The sequence below is a fragment of the Carassius auratus genome, chromosome 4 (genome assembly GCF_003368295.1).
Source record: "Carassius auratus strain Wakin chromosome 4, ASM336829v1, whole genome shotgun sequence".
Taxonomy (NCBI): domain Eukaryota; kingdom Metazoa; phylum Chordata; class Actinopteri; order Cypriniformes; family Cyprinidae; genus Carassius; species Carassius auratus.
The window spans coordinates 2,258,122-2,279,309 of record NC_039246.1 but is presented as its reverse complement, the minus strand read 5'-3'; the positions used below and the strand labels follow the sequence as shown (position 1 = coordinate 2,279,309).

The window sequence follows — 21,188 nt, the reverse complement described above, 5'->3', positions numbered from 1 at the left end:
TTATTATACACACTTGAACCAGCTAATCAAGCTCTTACTAGACACACTAGAATCTTCCAGGTGTGTTAAGGCCAGTTGGAGCAAAACTTTTCAGGGCATTGGCCCTCCAGGATCTAGTTTGGAGACCCTTGTCCCACAGAGTTGTTACTTTGCACATGCTTTTTGATCATTACAAATGGAACTGTTATAACAAAAAAAAAGGATTATATACCATCGATGAAACCACAAAGCTGATGTGGATGTATAATTGCAATATTAAGTCATTTAGAGCATTATTGCTATTAATATTATTTTCTAAGGTACATGTAATATAAATGTAAATGTGGCAATGTTTTTGCAACAGCTCCAAATCTCAGGCACAGTGTATACATCACCGTCCGAATCAGTTCACTTATTTGTTCACTCCTTTCTGATATAGTGCACTCAACTGCAATACACTATATAGGGATTAGTGAATGATTGAACGAGTGAGCGATTTCGGCTACAGTGTGTGTGTTTGCTCATTGCGAAGTACTGACAGTTAACCTGCCTTACCAAGCATTTCTACTGCTATTCTGCCTGAGTTCTTGTTTTACGATTGTTGAATTGTTACAGACATTTGGACTGATAGCCTGATTCAGACTTATGATTGTGTTTGTAACTTTTGCCTGCTTACTCATCTCTGCCTTTTGGATTTCCCTTGGGTATGTTGAAAGTTTGGACTGCTATTTTGGTATTGACTCTCTTATGGAGTGAAAAAGGTATCTAATCCTCTAACAAATGCATGTGTAACGGAGGCCAGCGAGTAGTGCTGTGCAGGTAAACCTCACTCCCCGATGTCAAGAGACGCACTAGCGACAGACGCTAGTGGCTGTAGCCTCCTTGTTAGTGCGTCCGCCTCCCATGCCGGGGACCCGGGTTCGAGCCCCACTCGGAGCGAGTGCGAGGAGCGGTGTAGTGGACCTGGGAGAGAGGTGCTACACACGCGAGAAATTCACACTTGCACACACAATCCAAAAAGCACAGAAGAGATCCACTGGGTTATCCACAAATGCACATTAGAGATCCACACTCACAAAGGCAAGTCCATTAATTGTTTCTTTGCTCACAGAATGATCCTCAAATACTGTATCTGTACCCGTTATTTCATGCACAACAAATTGCGAATCATTTGATTTAGTGTTTTGCCTTAAGAATATCTATACAGTAAATATACAATACAAATATACATACAATGCTGCCTTTAGTGAGAGGAGTTTGAGTCCAATGTCTGAACATATTCCTTTCTCTCCTTTTTCATTTGTTGTGTATTAGTCCATGTTTTTTAAATGTTTTGAGAAATAACCCTTTCTGCAAATAACACGACAAACAGGAAATTGATTATTTATTTCATGGTGATTTATTAACCAGTTAACTGTTAAGTTGTAGGCCTGAGCTTAACTGAGCAGTGGCTGTACGCAGTGTTAATTTCGTTGACTAAATATTTTCGTCATTATTTTCGTCACGAATATATTTTTGCGGACGAAAACGAAACGAAAACTAAAAAAGAAGGCACTGATGGAGACTAAAATTATGACTAAATTGATTGACATTATCGTCAACGAATAAAGGACGAGACGAAAACAGACTGTGACGAAAATCAAATCAGCAGACGGGAGAGATGCGAGGAATGAAAGAACCGGCAAAACGGAACAGGCGAGACTGCATGAGAGAAGAGAACCAATCCGAGCCTGACTTATTGAGACGTGAAGCGAAGGTTTTCAGTTTTTAAATGAGCTCCCGGGAAGTCGGCATTCGAAGAGGTGATGTCTAAAAGAGCGACAAAATGTCCACAGCTCACTTCACGTTTGACGACGAACAAAACAAAACAAAGTGTAAAGCACGCGGAGCGCTCATTCGTGGCAAGAACACAACCAATTTGAAAAGACATTTACAGACGAGCCACCTGGACATTTTCTCAAATGTAATTTCACAACGATGTTCTTTTGTTTATTGAGCTAAGCAAAATTGGAAGACTGCAGTGCGTAGATGTTGTAGCATTAAATATTACGAACTGAAAAGTACTGTAAAATAGCCCCTTCTTCAAGTTATATGAGAGCACAATACTAATACGTAATATTATGATACATACATTTGATTAATACTAATGTTTAGTATATTTTATAATGTTCTACTTGTTGACAATATCACAAATATTTCTATATTAGTCATGTGAAACGTGAATGTTCACATCCTATCATTATACATACTAATCTAGCAATATTGTAGTATTTAAAACATACAATATTGCTAGACAAATGAATACCTTATAAAATCTTGTTACTTTTTTTATCCACCCAACTTATTAAATATTTACTTTAAATGTATGCACTTATTGTTCAGCTCAGCTGTAAGCTTTAAGGTCCTGGACCTAACTTTATTTTTCTTTTATTGATGGTCAATTGGCAGCTAGTTATTGTTTACATTATCATGACAGTGTTTGTTGCTGCATAAAAGCTTTTGAATCGAAATAAAGACACAGTTGTGTTGACATAAAGTTGAATTTGTGTTTTATATATTTTGGTTAAGTTTGTTTCCTATACCAGCTGTAAAAAATTGTCTAGGAAATCTGTTATTGATTTTAGTCTTATTTTAGTCGACTAAAATACCAAGCAATTTTAGTCGACTAAAATACCAAGCAATTTTAGTCGACTAAAATAAGACTAAAATTAAAACAAATCAGATGACTAAAACTTGACTAAAACTAAAAAGAATTATAGTCAAAAGACTAAGACTAAAACTAAATTAAAATTTTGTGTCAAAATTAACACTGGCTGTACGTTGGTTTTTATTGTTGATTTAAATCTGATTTCCCATACGAATGTGCTTGTTTTGACTTTTTACATATAGGCTATACTTGCTGTATGATTTGAGCACATTTTGCTGAAGAATAAAAAAAAAAAAAAAAAAAAAAGGTAAAACAGACTATGCCTAGTAAAACGAGAAAAAATATAATGTGTTAGATGTGTTTTTTAAGGTTTTCACAGACAGATGGTTTATACAACATAGGTTTTAGAGGTCATGAATGCATGAACTAGCTTTTCTGCATCAGAAAAAGGTAACATTTCGTAGCTTGGCATTGTTTCTAAGATGGAACAATGTAGTTTTTCTAACATGGGAAATATGATTTTTAAAGTGAAAGTGAGTGACGTGACATTCAGCCAAGTATGGTGACCCATACTCAGAATTTGTGCTCTGCATTTAACCCATCCGAAGTGCGCGCACACACACACACAGCAGTGGGCAGCCATTTATGCTGCGGCGCCCGGGGAACAGTTGGGGGTTCAATGCCTTGCTCAAGGGCACTTAAGTCGTGGTATTGAGGGTGGAGAGAGAATCTCCACCTACAATTCCTGCCGGCCCATGACTCAAACTCACAACCCTTCGATTGGGAGTCCGACTCTCTAACCATTAGGCCACGACTTCCCCAGAGGACCTAGCAACTTGTCTTTAAAAGACAAGTTGCTGTCTTATATATAACACCCAGATTTTCTACTGTAGAGGAAGTAACAGTACATCCGTCTAGTTGTAAACTGTAATCTACTAGATTCTGTGTACTGAAATATCTGTCTTAATCAAATTTAATAGGAGAATATTATTGGTCTTCCAATATTTTACATTTTTAACACACTCTGTTAGCTTAGATAATATAGATGTTGTGTCTGGTCTCGTTGAGATATGTGGGGACATGACCAGAACAAAGGCGGGGAGACGCTTGCTTGCAGTCAAAAAAAGGTTTATTGAATCACATCAGACACTGGAGACATCCTCCTTATGGAGGCCCCAACCAACATTAAACCCTGAGAGGCCAAGTATGCCCTTTTTAAACTCATGGGTCAAACCATCCCAAATTATAGGGAAACCCACAAAAATGAAAATCATATACAAACACATAAACAGCCACAAACTAAACTGAAGATAAAGTTCAAAACATCATAAGATCAACATTACAAAAATACATTCAAAAACTTAACAATACATTTACATATACACACATTCAAAATAAACAATAAACGATGACCCCCCTGCTCTGACTAACCAGTAGACTATGCCTACATTACCCAGAATTCCATTTGACGGTATAAAATAGGAAACAGGAAGGCCGCACTTCCTCTTAAACCCTAATCCCCAAACCATGCTGCAGTCATGAGCCCAGAGGAAAAAAGGTAAGGAAATCAAACAAACAAAAATAACCCTTTTTGGCGTCTCTTTCTTGACCTAATGTGCACCTTAGACCAGAAAATAAAGCCAAAAGCAAACAAACATTCAAATCAATAATATAAACCAAATGAATATAAGCCAAACAAAAACACAGGGCATAACCCACAGATTAAAGATGACTTATGACATCGTCACAAGATATATAGTTGAGTATCATCAGCATAAAACTGGAAACTTCCAGTATTTTCTAATAATATTACCAAGGGGCAACATGTATATTAAAAATAGCAGAGGACCTAGGACAGATCCTTGTGGCACTTCATATTTTACTGGTGATAAGTGAGATGACTCCCCATTTAGGGAAGGCAAGGCAAGTTTATTTATATAGCACATTTCGTACACAATGGTAATTCAAAGTGCTTTACATAAAAGAAAGTAAAATAATAAGGAAGAAAAATAATAACACTACTAAATACTTAAAATTAATTTAAAAACAGTTAAAAATGATTTTACATTAAAAAAACAGTGAAAATATAGTGCAATCAGTTCGGACATAGCACAGTGCTCATTCAATAAATGCGGAGCTAAACAGATGGGTTTTAAGTCTATATATAAATGTGACTAGTGTTTTATCACATCTGATCTTTTCTGGAAGCTGATTCCAACTGCGGCCAGCATAGTAACTAAAGGCGGACTCCCTTTGTTTTGTGTGAACCCTTGGTATTTCTAACTGACTCTATCCTAGTGATCTGAGCGCTCTGTTAGGTTTTTATTCAGTGAACAAATCTAAAATATATTTCGGTCCTAGGTCATTTAGTGACTTATATATGAGTAAAAGTACTTCAAATCAATCCTAAATGTAACTGGAAGCCAGTGTAAGGACCTGAGGACTGGTGTGATATGCTCAGATTTTCTGGTTCTAGTCAGAATCCTGGCAGCAGCATTCTGGATGAGCTGCAATGGTCTAATTGTCTTTTTGGGAAGGCTAGTGAGGAGCCCATTTAAAATAGTCCACCCTGCTGGTGATAAAGGCATGAACTAGTTTCTCCAAGTCTTGGCTGGAAACAAAACATCTAATTCTTTAAATGTTTTTTAAATGATAGTATGCTGATTTAGTTACTGTTTTGACATGACTACTGAAACTAAGGTCTGTCTCCAGAATCACACCAAGATTCCTGACTTGATTTTTAGTTGTTTGACTCCTAGAGTCAAGGTATGCATTCACCTTGAGAACTTCATCTTTGTTTTAAAATGCAATGGCTTCAGTTTTTTACTTGTTTAACTGAAGAAAGTTCTGGCACATCCAATCATCAATGCATTGGCAGAGGGAGTCAATGGGGCTGTAGTCATTTGGAGATAAGGCTAAGTAAATCTGGGTATCATCAGCATAGCTGTGATAGGCAATTTGGTTCTTTCTCATTATTTGACTTTGTGGAAGCATATACAGGCTAAACAAGAGTGGTGCAAGAACTGAGCCTTTGGGACTCCACGTCATGGACGTCCACTTAGACTTATGCTCTCCTATACTTACATAATAGCCTCTCCCTTCTAAGTATGACCTGAACCATTTGAGTACCATCCCAGAAAGCCAGACCCAGTTTTTCAGTCTCTCTAGCAGTATGTTATGATCGACGGTGTCAAATGCAGCACTGAGATCTAGCAATACCAGCACCGATATTTTGCCAGAGTCACAATTTAAGCGAATATCATTTATTATCTTAATGAGTGCTGTCTCTGTGCTGTGATGGGGTCGAAAACCAGATTGAAAATTGTCCAGGTATCCATTTGAGTAAGTATTTGTTCAGCTGATTAAAAACTACCTTTTCTATAATTTTGCCTATAAAAGGAAGATTAGATATTGGTCTAAAATTGCTCAAAATGGTGTTATCAAGATTGCTCTTTTTCAGGAGGGGCTTAACAACTGCAGGTTTTAGGGAGTTTGGAAATGTCCCAGAAAGAAGTAAGGTGTTCACGACTTCTAAAAGATCTGCTTCTAAGCAGATAAGCACACTTTTGAAAAAATATGTGGTAAGTGTGTCAAGATAGCAGGTTGACAATTTTAGGTGCTGCAAGATGTCTTCCAGAATTTGGCTATCAATTGTTTAAAAAATAGATATAGTACCCGCTCGGCTTTTCTGCATTGTCTTTTCATAGTCTGAACTGCTGTTGATCTTTTCCAAACTGATTTCTGTCTGTTTGTTTTCTTACTAACTATCATTGGAGCAATATCATCAATAACATTCTTAACTTTTGAGTTAAAGGAATCAAGGAGAATATCAACAAAGTCTGCAGAAATGCTTAGTGTTAAAGATATAGCCTCCATAACTAGTACACTTGTGTTCTCGTTTATGCATCTCCTTCTGACAGAGACAGATCTAGATTCAGTGGTAGCAGAGATCAATATATCAAAGAAAATACAGAAGTGATCAGATAGTGCTACGTCCTTAGTAACAATGGATGAAATGTTTAGACCCCTACTGATGATTAGATCCAGAGTGTGTCCACCTTTGTGTGTGGGTCCATGCACATGCTGAAGTGTTTAGAACCGTTATCATTTCTTTTGTAGTTTTGTTTTCTGCATTGTCTATGTGAATATTAAAATCCCCTGCAATTGCAAAACAGTCAAACTGTTTTGCAATTGCAGAACAATTGCAAAACAATTCATAACATTTCTGTGACCTTTTCAACAAATGCTGGAGAGTATTTTGGAGGCCTGTAAAAAATAAAAAACAGAAGTGAAGTGACATTCAGCCAAGTATGGTGACCCATACTCAGAATTTGTGCTCTGCATTTAACCCATCCGAAGTACACACACAGAGCAGTGAACACACACACACACACACACACACACACACTGTGAACACACATCCCATGACTCGAACTCACAACCCTTCGATTGGGAGTCCGACTCTCTAACCATTAGGCCACAACTCCCCCTTAACCACGACTTCCCGTGGAGCCCCTCTCAGCACAATCCCTAGATATTTAAAAGACAAGTGCTGACCAAATGACACTTGCTTGCATTGATATAGATCTTTAAATAGAGCAGCTACACCTCCACCTCTCCTAACAGTCCTGCAGACACTCATGAAAGTGAAGTTAGTGCTTCATTAAGGACTGTTGCACTGCAGCTGTCTTCAAGCCATGTTTCATTTAGACACATAAAATCCAGATTGTTTGTGGTTTTTTAATGAGCGAATGTTTAAAAGTGCTAACTTGATGGCCGTGCTTTGTGTCTTTACATCAATCTTAGTTTGATTCATAATAGGCCGCAGATTAGATGAGTTTGCCCTTTGGCTTGAGATGGCCTTAGACTTTCTATCACGTGATAAAACTGAAATAGAGAAAGCTACAGGTACGCTGGGTTCCCGCTTGATCTGTGGGCATTTGCAAATGTTGCTGCTATTTTGTCCTTCAGATGAGACGTTAAACCGAGGTTCTGACTCTCTGTGGTCATTAAAAATCCCAGGAAGTCTTTCGAAAAGACTAGAGGTGTGACCTCGGCATCCTGGCTAAATTCACCCATTGGCCTCTGACCATCATGGCCTCCTAACAATTCCCATATCTGATGATTGGCTTCATCACTCTGTCTCCTCTCCACCAGTAAGCTGGTGTGTGGTGGGCGTTCTGGCGCACTATGGCTGTCGTCGCATCATTCAGGTGGATGCTGCACACTGGAAGAAGATGAGGAGATTCCCCCTGACTATGTTAGCGCTTTGAGTGCCTAGAAAAGCGCTATATAATGTGATGTAATGTGTAATTAATTATTATTATTATAGCAGGGACCCAACACATCACTGAGATTTATGCTGTGATGTGTTGTCCCGGCTTCCCTGGCTGTTTTCCAGAAAGTCATCACTGGGTGGTGAATCTTGTAGCTGTTTTGATACATCACAGTCAGTCTGTGAGGAACTCTGTTGGCAGGGCTCAGCAGGGGTAGTGTCTATCAGCAGTGTTTGTTTTGGCTGCGTGGTGTTATCAGTGTCCTTGTGGGATATGTCAACCACATGATGACTCGGACCCGGTGTGTGTGTGCTGAATGGATTGACACACTCTGCTGAAGGATGACGGAGGGAGAAGTAGATATTGTCCTTAAGCACTCTGGCACCAAGTTTGTTTGGGTGGAGGCCATCTGGTTTAAACAATTGTCTATGGCCCCAGAAAAGATTGAAGTTGTCGATGAAATTCACTCCTTTAATACTGTAAGATCTTTGTAGCCATGTGTTCAGCCCAAGCATCCGTGAAAACATATTTGTTCCCCTTGCTGGGAGTGGTCCACTGATGAACGACTGAACTTTGAGACTTCGAAGTGTTTCAAAGAGTTCACTGAAGTCCTTAAGGAGTTCTGACTGCTCTTTCCGAATATCATTCTTTCCCACATGGATGATGATTTGATTTGCAGTCTTGTGCTTCATCAGAATGTTCTGAAGTTCCTTGTTCACATCAGAGACTGTTGCTTGAGGAAGGCAGCATGTTGTTGTAGTCCTGCTACTAATGTTTCTAATAACAGAGTCACCCACTATCAGAGTCCTGGGCTCGGCTGCGCTCTGAGCTGAATGCCGCTGTCTGCTCGTCTTTGAGCGCCTGTTAGTAGCGACGTTAGCTGCTGGCTGACCGGATCCATGTTGAATCACATTTGGAGGTTCCTCACCCGCATTCATAAATGCTTGAAATCTGTTCTCAAGATGTTTAGGGGTTGGTAGAATACCAGTATTTACAAGCCTTGTCATAGTCGAATCTGACGTAGAGGAAGCTATGGCAGCAATACGAGAAACTCATGACAATCTGATATTTCGTGTTCCTTTGGGTCTTGGTCCCTGTTTGTGCCAACGATTAGTGTGGCGATCAGTTTCGGCTTGTTTCTCCACACTTGGTATAAACTGTTGAGATTCAGAAGATTCATGGGACTCACCGGCTGTATGCTGAGGGGGTCCATGACGACGGTCTGCTGAGTGTTCCGTCTGTTATGGTAGTCCAGAAAGTAACTTTGTTTCAAGAATCACAATCCTTTGTAGAAGTTTGCAGCAGTTCATGCAACAAGTAGATCCAACAGGAGGCATTTTCTCTCTCTTCTGTTTGAGTGTAGGCAGTTGTTATCCCGTCACAGGAATGTAAGCTGTTAGCAGTGGGAGACAAAGTCTTCTTTTTGTAGTATTATTCCAGTCCCAATGTTTTTAGTTTTAGCGTTTGTGCCAAAAATCTGTTGTTTGAGCACTGTGCTGATCTGCTGAAGTAAAAATCTTAGAAAAATTATAGAAAAGTACAGAAATAAGAAGCAAAGCGCAGAGCAGTAAGCTAAAACATCCGAACGGTAGCAAAGCCGGAAGCATTAAAGTCCACTATTATGGGAACAAAATGTGTTAAAAAAAAGGCAAGATAATGGATGAATATGTGTGACCTGCTGCAATATGCAAATTATTAAATGTAAGTTTGAACTCATTCATAATTTGTGATATTAATGTAACTATGATCCCAAAAAATGTGTTAGAACTAGGCCTAGCCTATAACATGCAACAATAAGCCACCCTTTTAATCCTTTTTTTTTTCTTTTTACATTATTCTTGATTTCTCATTGATTTTTTTTTCTTTTAAATTTGCTTATTTATATGGTGTGTGTCAGAGTAAACTGCACTGCAAATCAAGTCTCATGACGGTGAGGTCTTGTACACATTGATATATATTCTTGTACTGTGAACCTACGGCCAAGGTCAGGATTTTTTGTTCAAAAACTTCATTATCCTGTAGATGGAAATGAAAGCCTCTTAACACAACATAAGGAAATTGTATAGTTTTAATGGTTTTCATTATGACTGTTTAATAACCATAAAATGCAATAAGAGCCTTTGTGTGTGTGTGTGTGTGTGTGTGTGTGTATGGGCCGTTATCGCCGTTAACATGCTGCGTTAACGCGAGACTCTTATTGGGCGATTAAAAAAAATATCGCCGTTAATCTATTCTCAAAGTTGGGTTGGGAGCTGGGTCTATACTAAGCAAGCTATGATGACTTTCACCTTGATATTCTAGAGTTAGGGTTAGGGTTAGGGTTAGGGTTAAGTTAGGGTTAGGGTTAGGTTTTGAAAAATACAACAGCTCCCCCCAACCTAGCCCTCGTCTAGGCCGGTTTGGAATAGGGAGACTGAGGAGAGATGCACGGGCCCACGCTTGTTAGATTATACCACCAAGGCTGTTGATCAAATCCTGTCTGGGAAATGCCTACTGGGCATCAGGCCTAAGCACAAGAGTGGAAGAAATAAAAAGTCTGGCCCATATGACTACAAAATGTAGGATGTAGGGCAGCGTATAGGAACCAGATTTAATTTCTGGTAGGATACAACTCAGTTACATGTCCCCAGGTCCAAAGAGGTTAAGTTTTAGGGCAGTGTTTGTTATTAGGCTAGTTTTATAAGGAGCCAGGCCAAAAGACGTCTGGCCAACAGGGCTACAATGGTTAGGTTTTTGGGCGTGGGTATGTAACGAGGCTAGATTTAGATCCAAACGGATCTAGGAATGCGAAGTTCTTGGTTAAACTTGTTCTAGGCCAGCGAACCAGACCGCAACCCGAAAAGGTCACAATCCAGTAATCCTGGTCCAGCATCACATTCCATCAAGATTAGTTTTGAAATTGAAAATCTATCATGTATACATCCCTCCTTAGGAGTTAATTTTCAGTACTGGGTTGGATTTATTAAGTGCCAGTTCAGAAGATATATGGTCCATAGGTTAGGTTTTTGGGCGTGGGTATGTCCACGGCTCGATTTAGACCCAGCAAGATTTTAAGAATGTGAAGTTCTTGACTGAACTTGTTCCTGGCCAGCGAACCAGACCGCAGCCTGAAAAGGCTATAATCCAGTAATCCTGGCCCGGCATCACATTCCATTTCGTTTTGAAAAGAAGAATTTAAGTTATAAACACATCCCTCAATTTCTTAGATGTTTAGATTTATTTAGAGCCAGGTCAGAGGATGCATGGCCCACAGGGTTGCAGTAGTTAGGTTTTGGGCGAAGGATCGTCCAAAGCTGATGATAGATAGGGAGGGGGGCAGTAATCTCGGTCCAGCCTCCTGTTCCAACAGGCTGGATTTTGTGATCAAGAAAAATATAATTTGTTTGCCCAACATTCCATAGAAGTAAAGTTAGGGTTAGGGTTAGGGTTAGGTTTGGAAAAATACAACAGCTCCCCCCAACCTAGCCCTCGTCTAGGCCGGTTTGGGATAGGGAGACTGAGGGAAAGGTGCACGGGCCCACGCTTGTCAGACTATACCATATCGCATGAGATCATCTCCGGTCTAGGAGCTGCGCTTGTCTAAGCATTGGGCCTAAAAAAATGAAAGTTATGTTTTTGGTTAAATTTAGGCTCTGAATTTTTTCACCCTTAAGTTTCACAGTGCTCGAGTTGAACCGGCTGGGTTCATAATTGCTGAGGTTATGGCGGTTAGCTTGAGAGTGCAGTTTGTTCCAGCACTCAATCTAGATCTAAGTAGATATGAGAACACAAAGTTCTTGACTGAACTTGTTCCAGATCGGCGAACCAGACCACAACTCGAAGGTCGCAGACCGGTAATCCCGACCCAGCATCGTGCTCTGCCAAAAAGTATTGTTTCAGCCAGACTGCCATGTTATCAAAGACGGTTAATGTCATAGTTAAATTATAATCATTGGGTCTGTGATTAAGTTTAGGGTGTGGTTTGGTTCAGCCTTAAATTTAGCAGTACTCACCAGACCACAGCTCGAAATTCAGAGTCCGACGATCCCGACCCAGCATCGCGTTCCGCCATGAAGTCCTGTTTCAGCCAGACTGCTTTGTCCCAAAGACGGTAAGTGTCATCGTTAGACTGCAATCACTGGGTCTGTGATGGTTAAGTTTAGGGTATGTTTTAGTTCAGCCTTAAATTTAGCTGTGTTAGAATTAAACTGGCTAGGTTTTTAAACCGCTGGGTCTGTGATGGTTAAGTTTAGGGTGTGGTTTGGTTCAGCCTTAAATTTAGCAGTACTCACCAGACCACAGCTCGAAATTCAGAGTTCGACGATCCCGACCCAGCATCGCGTTCCGTCATGAAGTCCTGTTTCAGCCAGACTGCCATGTTATCAAAGACTGTTAATGTCATAGTTAAATTATAATCGTTGGGTCTGTGATGGTTAAGTTTAGGGGTGTGGTTTGGTCCAGCCTTAAAAATAGCAGTCCTCGAGTTGAACCGGCTAGGTTTTTAAATGCTGCGGTTATGGTGGTTAGGTTTAGAGCGCGGTTTGGTCCATCTATAGATTTAACAGTACCCGAGTTGAACCGGTTGGGTTTTTGAAGGCTGCGGTTATGGCGGTTAGGTTTAGAGCGCAGGTTTGTTCCAATGCTAAAATTAGATCTGAGTAGATGTGAGAACACGCCAAGAAGTTTTGTTTCAGGCAAATGCCATGTTTCAAGGACGATATTTGTTATAGTAGGACATTTTGGTCATTATTCTTTCCTGCTCCCCCAAAACAGTTAGAGTGAGGGAAATGTTCAAGACAACCTCTTCAGTAGTGTACCTCAGGATCATCGGGTGTTTCGGCCGTTAAACACTATACACCCTCACGCTGAGGCCGGCTCGCTTGGACGATCAGCCCCAAGCGCGTGTCTTGTATCCAATTGCTATTTGGGCCTGACCAGATCCACAATTGCATGGTTGGGGTCTGGATTGAGTTAAAAGGGGTTTTCCACTTAAACCAGTGATTAGGAGAGATGTTAATTTGATTCTGTTGATTTGAAATTATTGGGAGTGCATGTTAGAGCGACTGAAAAAAACATATGTACTCTGCTGTATAATAAACCAAAGTAGGTCTGAAATATCGAAAACTTGGCCTAGAATACTCCTAAAAGGTCGAAGGTTGAGACTGGCGGATGCGGGGCATCAAGCTTCTACCAGACCTCCCTCCTAAAAGTTATGGCAAACCAATCAGACATCACCCTCACACAAGGGTAACCGCTGGATGCGATAACTTCTGAGAGAGAAAGATGTTGCAATAGCCTTCTATTTGTGTGTTTTTGCATACACTGTTACAGGGTGGTGAGTTCAAAATTATCAAAATATTTTTTGAGATTAGACCCATCTTGTGCTCCTCCAAATATGTCGGACACGACCGTACAGCTTTCTTAGGTTTTTATCACTGATAAATAGCTCTTTTTAGCATTTAAAGTCAGCTTCTTTGACAGCTAATTAAATATGCGGATTCCTGCTCCAATAACGTTTCAAGGCCTATTTTTCTGGGGATTTAAATAGCATTTTTATTAATTTAAAGCCTGGATTCTGATCTCTTTCACTTAATTGTTCTGTAGGTAATATTAATTCACTTACGTTAGCGTGCTAATGCTAATATTACTCTATTAATCATTAACACATTACTAATTAAGGTTTAATAGTTACCTCTTGAAGTGAATCAGAAGGCATTAAAACGGTTGGCTCCACGTACTTCCTATATTTTGAAAGTAAGTTTTATCAAGCTCAATAAGTATCAAAATTGCTGCTCCAAACACATTTCTAGGCTTACTCCCAGGGGGTTTTAGATACACTCTTCCTATTTGAAAATTAGTTATCCAATACCTCTTTCTTTATCTTTCTGTTAGTAATATCAGTATTTTAAAGTTAGTCGGAAGAAAAACAGGAAAAGATCTTTCAGCTTACCACTAAAGGTATGAGTATGTTAAAATTAACATGTCCATAATATCATACATATAAATATAAATCTAAAAATAAAAAACAAATATTAAGACTATAAAAACATATAAAGATATAAAAACCCCCGGAAAGAAAACCATTAAAGGTCCAAGAGTTTCAATTTAAAGCAAATCAGGAGGCGACTAGGCCTGTCTGGGCCATGCACCTCCCACCAAGCCTGTCTGGGCTTGGGTTTGCCCCCCTGTCCCGCCTCTTCCTCCTCCCCTGGCGGAGAAAAGGAGAACCGGGAAGGAGTGATCCAATTAAAAGATTCAATGTGGTTTTTTAAAAAAACGCTGGGTCAGTGATGGCTAGATACAGTGTGTGGTTTAGTTAAGCTCTAAATTTAGCAGTGTTTTGAGTTCAACCGGCTAGGTTTTTAAACCGCTGGGTCTGTGACGATTAAGTTAGGGTGTGGTTTGGTTCAGCTTTAAATTTAGCAGTACTCACCAGACCACAGCTCGAAATTCAGAGTCCGACGATCGCGACCCAGCATCGCGTTCCGCCATGAAGTCCTGTTTCAGCCAGACTGCCTTGTCCCAAAGACGGTAAGTGTCATCGTTAGACTATAATCACTGGGTCTATGATGGTTAAGTTTAGGGTGTGTTTTAGTTCAGCCTTAAATTTAGCTGTGTTAGAATTAAAACGGCTAGGTTTTTAAACCGCTGGGTCTGTGACGGTTAAGTTTAGGGTGTGTTTTAGTTCAGCCTTAAATTTAGCTGTGTTAGAATTAAACCGGCTAGGTTTTTAAACCGCTGGGTCTGTGACGGTTAAGTTTAGGGTGTGGTTTGGTTCAGCCTTAAATTAAGCAGTACTCACCAGACCACAGCTCGAAATTCAGAGTCCGACGATCCCGACCTCGCATCGCGTTCCGCCATGAAGTCCTGTTTCAGCCAGATTGCCTTGTCCCAAAGACGGTAAGTGTCATCGTTAGACTATAATCACTGGGTCTATGATGGTTAAGTTTAGGGTGTGTTTTAGTTCAGCCTTAAATTTAGCTGTATTAGAATTAAACCGGCTAGGTTTTTAAACCGCTGGGTCTGTGACGGTTAAGTTTAGGGTGTGGTTTGGTTCAGCCTTAAATTTAGCTGTGTTAGAATTAAACCGGCTAGGTTTTTAAACCGCTGGGTCTGTGACGGTTAAGTTTAGGGTGTGTTTTAGTTCAGCCTAAAATTTAGCTGTGTTAGAATTAAACCGGCTAGGTTTTTAAACCGCTGGGTCTGTGACGGTTAAGTTTAGGGTGTGGTTTGGTTCAGCCTTAAATTTAGCAGTACTCACCAGACCACAGCTCAAAATTCAGAGTCCGACGATCCCGACCCAGCATCGCGTTCCGCCATGAAGTCCTGTTTCAGCCAGACTGCCTTGTCCCAAAGACGGTAAGTGTCATCGTTAGACTGCAATCACTGGGTCTGTGATGGTTAAGTTTAAGGTGTGTTATAATTCAGCCTTAAAATTAGCAGTACTTGAGTTGAGCCAGCAAGTTTTCCGATAGCTGCATCTGTGATGGCTAAGGTTAGGGTGTGGGTTAATTCAGCCTTAAATTTAACAGTGCTCGAGTTGAGCCAGCAAGTTTTCCGATAGTTGCGTCTGTGATGGTTAAGGTTTAGCTCGGCCTTAAATTTCACAGTACTTGAGTCGAATCAGCAAGGTTTTCAATCGTTGAGGTTATGGCGGTTAGGTTTACAGCGCAGGTTTGGTTCAGCATTATAATTAAATCTGATTAGATGTGAGAACACGAAGTTCTTTACGGAACTTGTTCCAGATCGGCGAACCAGACCGCAGCTCGAAAGCTGCAGTCCGATAATCCCGACCCAGCATCGTGCTCTGCCAAGAACGTTTTGTTTCAGCCAAACGGTCATGTTTCAAAGACCATACTTGTTACAGGAAGGCATTGTTTGCTGTTATTCTTTCCTGCTCCCTCAACGTATTTAGAGTGAGGGAAATGTTCAAGACAGTCTCTTCAGTAGAAAACCGAAGGATCATCGTGTTTTTCAGCCTTAAAACACTAAGTGTGCAAATTTGCTGCTTCAAACACGTTTCTAGTCTTACTTTCATGGGGTTTTATGTATACTTTTCTTAGTTTAAAATTACTTAAAATATAAAATACATATATATATTGTGAAATAAATATAAAAATCTTTAAAGTTTACTATTAAAAGGTATCATATGTTAAAACGAGTATTTTGATAATATCCTAAAAAAATAAATAAGCTAACAGATGACTATTTAAAGATATTAATACATTGAAGTTAGCATGCTAATAATATAGATCAAAAATAGAAAAAAATGTAAATATTAAATAGAATGAACTATTTAACAGATTTATATTTAAAGGTACCAGTATGTTAAAATTAGCATGTTAATAATATCATGTACCTAAAAATATTTAAAGATAATAATAATAATAATAATAATAATAATAATAAATAAATAAATAAATAAAATACAAAAACCCTTCAAAAGATTACTACTCAAGGTTTAAGAGTTTCAATTTAAAGCAAACCAGGAGGTGACTAGGCCTGTCTGGGCCACGCACCTCCCACCAAGCCTGTCTGGGCCTGGGTTTGCCCCCCTGTCCCATCTTCTCCTCTCCCCATGGCGGAGAAAAGGAGGCACGGGAAGGGGTGATTCAATCAAAGAGATTCAATTAGAACAATGACAGAGGCCCATAGTAGGATCTTTTACGTAAGATGGTATGTCTAGTCCGATGGCTCTGGCTTGGGTTAGGTTTGGAAAAATACAACAGCTCCCCCCAACCTAGCCCTCGTCTAGGCCGGTTTGGGATAGGGAGACTGAGGGAAAGGTGCACGGGCCCACGCTTGTCAGACTATACCATATCGCATGAGATCATCTCCGGTCTAGGAGCTGCGCTTGTCTAAGCATTGGGCCTAAAAAAATGAAAGTTATGTTTTTGGTTAAATTTAGGCTCTGAATTTTTTCACCCTTAAGTTTCACAGTGCTCGAGTTGAACCGGCTGGGTTCATAATTGCTGAGGTTATGGCGGTTAGCTTGAGAGTGCAGTTTGTTCCAGCACTCAATCTAGATCTAAGTAGATATGAGAACACAAAGTTCTTGACTGAACTTGTTCCAGATCGGCGAACCAGACCACAACTCGAAGGTCGCAGACCGGTAATCCCGACCCAGCATCGTGCTCTGCCAAAAAGTATTGTTTCAGCCAGACTGCCATGTTATCAAAGACGGTTAATGTCATAGTTAAATTATAATCATTGGGTCTGTGATTGTTAAGTTTAGGGTGTGGTTTGGTTCAGCCTTAAATTTAGCAGTACTCACCAGACCACAGCTCGAAATTCAGAGTCCGACGATCCCGACCCAGCATCGCGTTCCGCCATGAAGTCCTGTTTCAGCCAGACTGCTTTGTCCCAAAGACGGTAAGTGTCATCGTTAGACTGCAATCACTGGGTCTGTGATGGTTAAGTTTAGGGTATGTTTTAGTTCAGCCTTAAATTTAGCTGTGTTAGAATTAAACTGGCTAGGTTTTTAAACCGCTGGGTCTGTGATGGTTAAGTTTAGGGTGTGGTTTGGTTCAGCCTTAAATTTAGCAGTACTCACCAGACCACAGCTCGAAATTCAGAGTTCGACGATCCCGACCCAGCATCGCGTTCCGTCATGAAGTCCTGTTTCAGCCAGACTGCCATGTTATCAAAGACTGTTAATGTCATAGTTAAATTATAATCGTTGGGTCTGTGATGGTTAAGTTTAGGGGTGTGGTTTGGTCCAGCCTTAAAAATAGCAGTCCTCGAGTTGAACCGGCTAGGTTTTTAAATGCTGCGGTTATGGTCAATCAATCAATCAATCACCTTTATTTATATAGTGCTTTAAACAAAATACATTGCGCCAAAGCACTGAACAACATTCATTTGGAAAACAGTGTCTCAATAATGCAAAATGATAGTTAAAGGCAGTTCATCATTGAATTCAGTTATGTCATCTCTGTTCAGTTGAAATAGTGTCTGTTTTAATTTGCAATCAAGTCAATGATTCGGTGGTTAGGTTTAGAGCGCGGTTTGGTCCATCTATAGATTTAACAGTACCCGAGTTGAACCGGTTGGGTTTTTGAAGGCTGCGGTTATGGCGGTTAGGTTTAGAGCGCAGGTTTGTTCCAATGCTAAAATTAGATCTGAGTAGATGTGAGAACACGCCAAGAAGTTTTGTTTCAGGCAAATGCCATGTTTCAAGGACGATATTTGTTATAGTAGGACATTTTGGTCATTATTCTTTCCTGCTCCCCCAAAAAAGTTAGAGTGAGGGAAATGTTCAAGACAACCTCTTCAGTAGTGTACCTCAGGATCATCGGGTGTTTCGGCCGTTAAACACTATACACCCTCACGCTGAGGCCGGCTCGCTTGGACGATCAGCCCCAAGCGCGTGTCTTGTATCCAATTGCTATTTGGGCCTGACCAGATCCACAATTGCATGGTTGGGGTCTGGATTGAGTTAAAAGGGGTTTTCCACTTAAACCAGTGATTAGGAGAGATGTTAATTTGATTCTGTTGATTTGAAATTATTGGGAGTGCATGTTAGAGCGACTGAAAAAAACATATGTACTCTGCTGTATAATAAACCAAAGTAGGTCTGAAATATCGAAAACTTGGCCTAGAATACTCCTAAAAGGTCGAAGGTTGAGACTGGCGGATGCGGGGCATCAAGCTTCTACCAGACCTCCCTCCTAAAAGTTATGGCAAACCAATCAGACATCACCCTCACACAAGGGTAACCGCTGGATGCGATAACTTCTGAGAGAGAAAGATGTTGCAATAGCCTTCTATTTGTGTGTTTTTGCATACACTGTTACAGGGTGGTGAGTTCAAAATTATCAAAATATTTTTTGAGATTAGACCCATCTTGTGCTCCTCCAAATATGTCGGACACGACCGTACAGCTTTCTTAGGTTTTTATCACTGATAAATAGCTCTTTTTAGCATTTAAAGTCAGCTTCTTTGACAGCTAATTAAATATGCGGATTCCTGCTCCAATAACGTTTCAAGGCCTATTTTTCTGGGGATTTAAATAGCATTTTTATTAATTTAAAGCCTGGATTCTGATCTCTTTCACTTAATTGTTCTGTAGGTAATATTAATTCACTTACGTTAGCGTGCTAATGCTAATATTACTCTATTAATCATTAACACATTACTAATTAAGGTTTAATAGTTACCTCTTGAAGTGAATCAGAAGGCATTAAAACGGTTGGCTCCACGTACTTCCTATATTTTGAAAGTAAGTTTTATCAAGCTCAATAAGTATCAAAATTGCTGCTCCAAACACATTTCTAGGCTTACTCCCAGGGGGTTTTAGATACACTCTTCCTATTTGAAAATTAGTTATCCAATACCTCTTTCTTTATCTTTCTGTTAGTAATATCAGTATTTTAAAGTTAGTCGGAAGAAAAACAGGAAAAGATCTTTCAGCTTACCACTAAAGGTATGAGTATGTTAAAATTAACATGTCCATAATATCATACATATAAATATAAATCTAAAAATAAAAAACAAATATTAAGACTATAAAAACATATAAAGATATAAAAACCCCCGGAAAGAAAACCATTAAAGGTCCAAGAGTTTCAATTTAAAGCAAATCAGGAGGCGACTAGGCCTGTCTGGGCCATGCACCTCCCACCAAGCCTGTCTGGGCTTGGGTTTGCCCCCCTGTCCCGCCTCTTCCTCCTCCCCTGGCGGAGAAAAGGAGAACCGGGAAGGAGTGATCCAATTAAAAGATTCAATGTGGTTTTTTAAAAAAACGCTGGGTCAGTGATGGCTAGATACAGTGTGTGGTTTAGTTAAGCTCTAAATTTAGCAGTGTTTTGAGTTCAACCGGCTAGGTTTTTAAAACCGCTGGGTCTGTGACGATTAAGTTAGGGTGTGGTTTGGTTCAGCTTTAAATTTAGCAGTACTCACCAGACCACAGCTCGAAATTCAGAGTCCGACGATCGCGACCCAGCATCGCGTTCCGCCATGAAGTCCTGTTTCAGCCAGACTGCCTTGTCCCAAAGACGGTAAGTGTCATCGTTAGACTATAATCACTGGGTCTATGATGGTTAAGTTTAGGGTGTGTTTTAGTTCAGCCTTAAATTTAGCTGTGTTAGAATTAAAACGGCTAGGTTTTTAAACCGCTGGGTCTGTGACGGTTAAGTTTAGGGTGTGTTTTAGTTCAGCCTTAAATTTAGCTGTGTTAGAATTAAACCGGCTAGGTTTTTAAACCGCTGGGTCTGTGACGGTTAAGTTTAGGGTGTGGTTTGGTTCAGCCTTAAATTAAGCAGTACTCACCAGACCACAGCTCGAAATTCAGAGTCCGACGATCCCGACCTCGCATCGCGTTCCGCCATGAAGTCCTGTTTCAGCCAGATTGCCTTGTCCCAAAGACGGTAAGTGTCATCGTTAGACTATAATCACTGGGTCTATGATGGTTAAGTTTAGGGTGTGTTTTAGTTCAGCCTTAAATTTAGCTGTATTAGAATTAAACCGGCTAGGTTTTTAAACCGCTGGGTCTGTGACGGTTAAGTTTAGGGTGTGGTTTGGTTCAGCCTTAAATTTAGCTGTGTTAGAATTAAACCGGCTAGGTTTTTAAACCGCTGGGTCTGTGACGGTTAAGTTTAGGGTGTGTTTTAGTTCAGCCTAAAATTTAGCTGTGTTAGAATTAAACCGGCTAGGTTTTTAAACCGCTGGGTCTGTGACGGTTAAGTTTAGGGTGTGGTTTGGTTCAGCCTTAAATTTAGCAGTACTCACCAGACCACAGCTCAAAAATTCAGAGTCCGACGATCCCGACCCAGCATCGCGTTCCGCCATGAAGTCCTGTTTCAGCCAGACTGCCTTGTCCCAAAGACGGTAAGTGTCATCGTTAGACTGCAATCACTGGGTCTGTGATGGTTAAGTTTAAGGTGTGTTATAATTCAGCCTTAAAATTAGCAGTACTTGAGTTGAGCCAGCAAGTTTTCCGATAGCTGCATCTGTGATGGCTAAGGTTAGGGTGTGGGTTAATTCAGCCTTAAATTTAACAGTGCTCGAGTTGAGCCAGCAAGTTTTCCGATAGTTGCGTCTGTGATGGTTAAGGTTTAGCTCGGCCTTAAATTTCACAGTACTTGAGTCGAATCAGCAAGGTTTTCAATCGTTGAGGTTATGGCGGTTAGGTTTACAGCGCAGGTTTGGTTCAGCATTATAATTAAATCTGATTAGATGTGAGAACACGAAGTCTTTACGGAACTTGTTCCAGATCGGCGAACCAGACCGCAGCTCGAAAGCTGCAGTCCGATAAATCCCGACCCAGCATCGTGCTCTGCCAAGAACTTTTGTTTCAGCCAAACGGT

General features: G+C 40.2%; 1 protein-coding gene across 1 annotated transcript in view; it reads left to right on the top strand.

Annotated features, from left to right (window-relative positions):
- LOC113066531 (gastrula zinc finger protein XlCGF57.1-like) overlaps positions 1-21,188 on the top strand; it is a 1,043,158-nt gene that overhangs the window by 625,787 nt on the left and 396,183 nt on the right. The window lies entirely within an intron of this gene.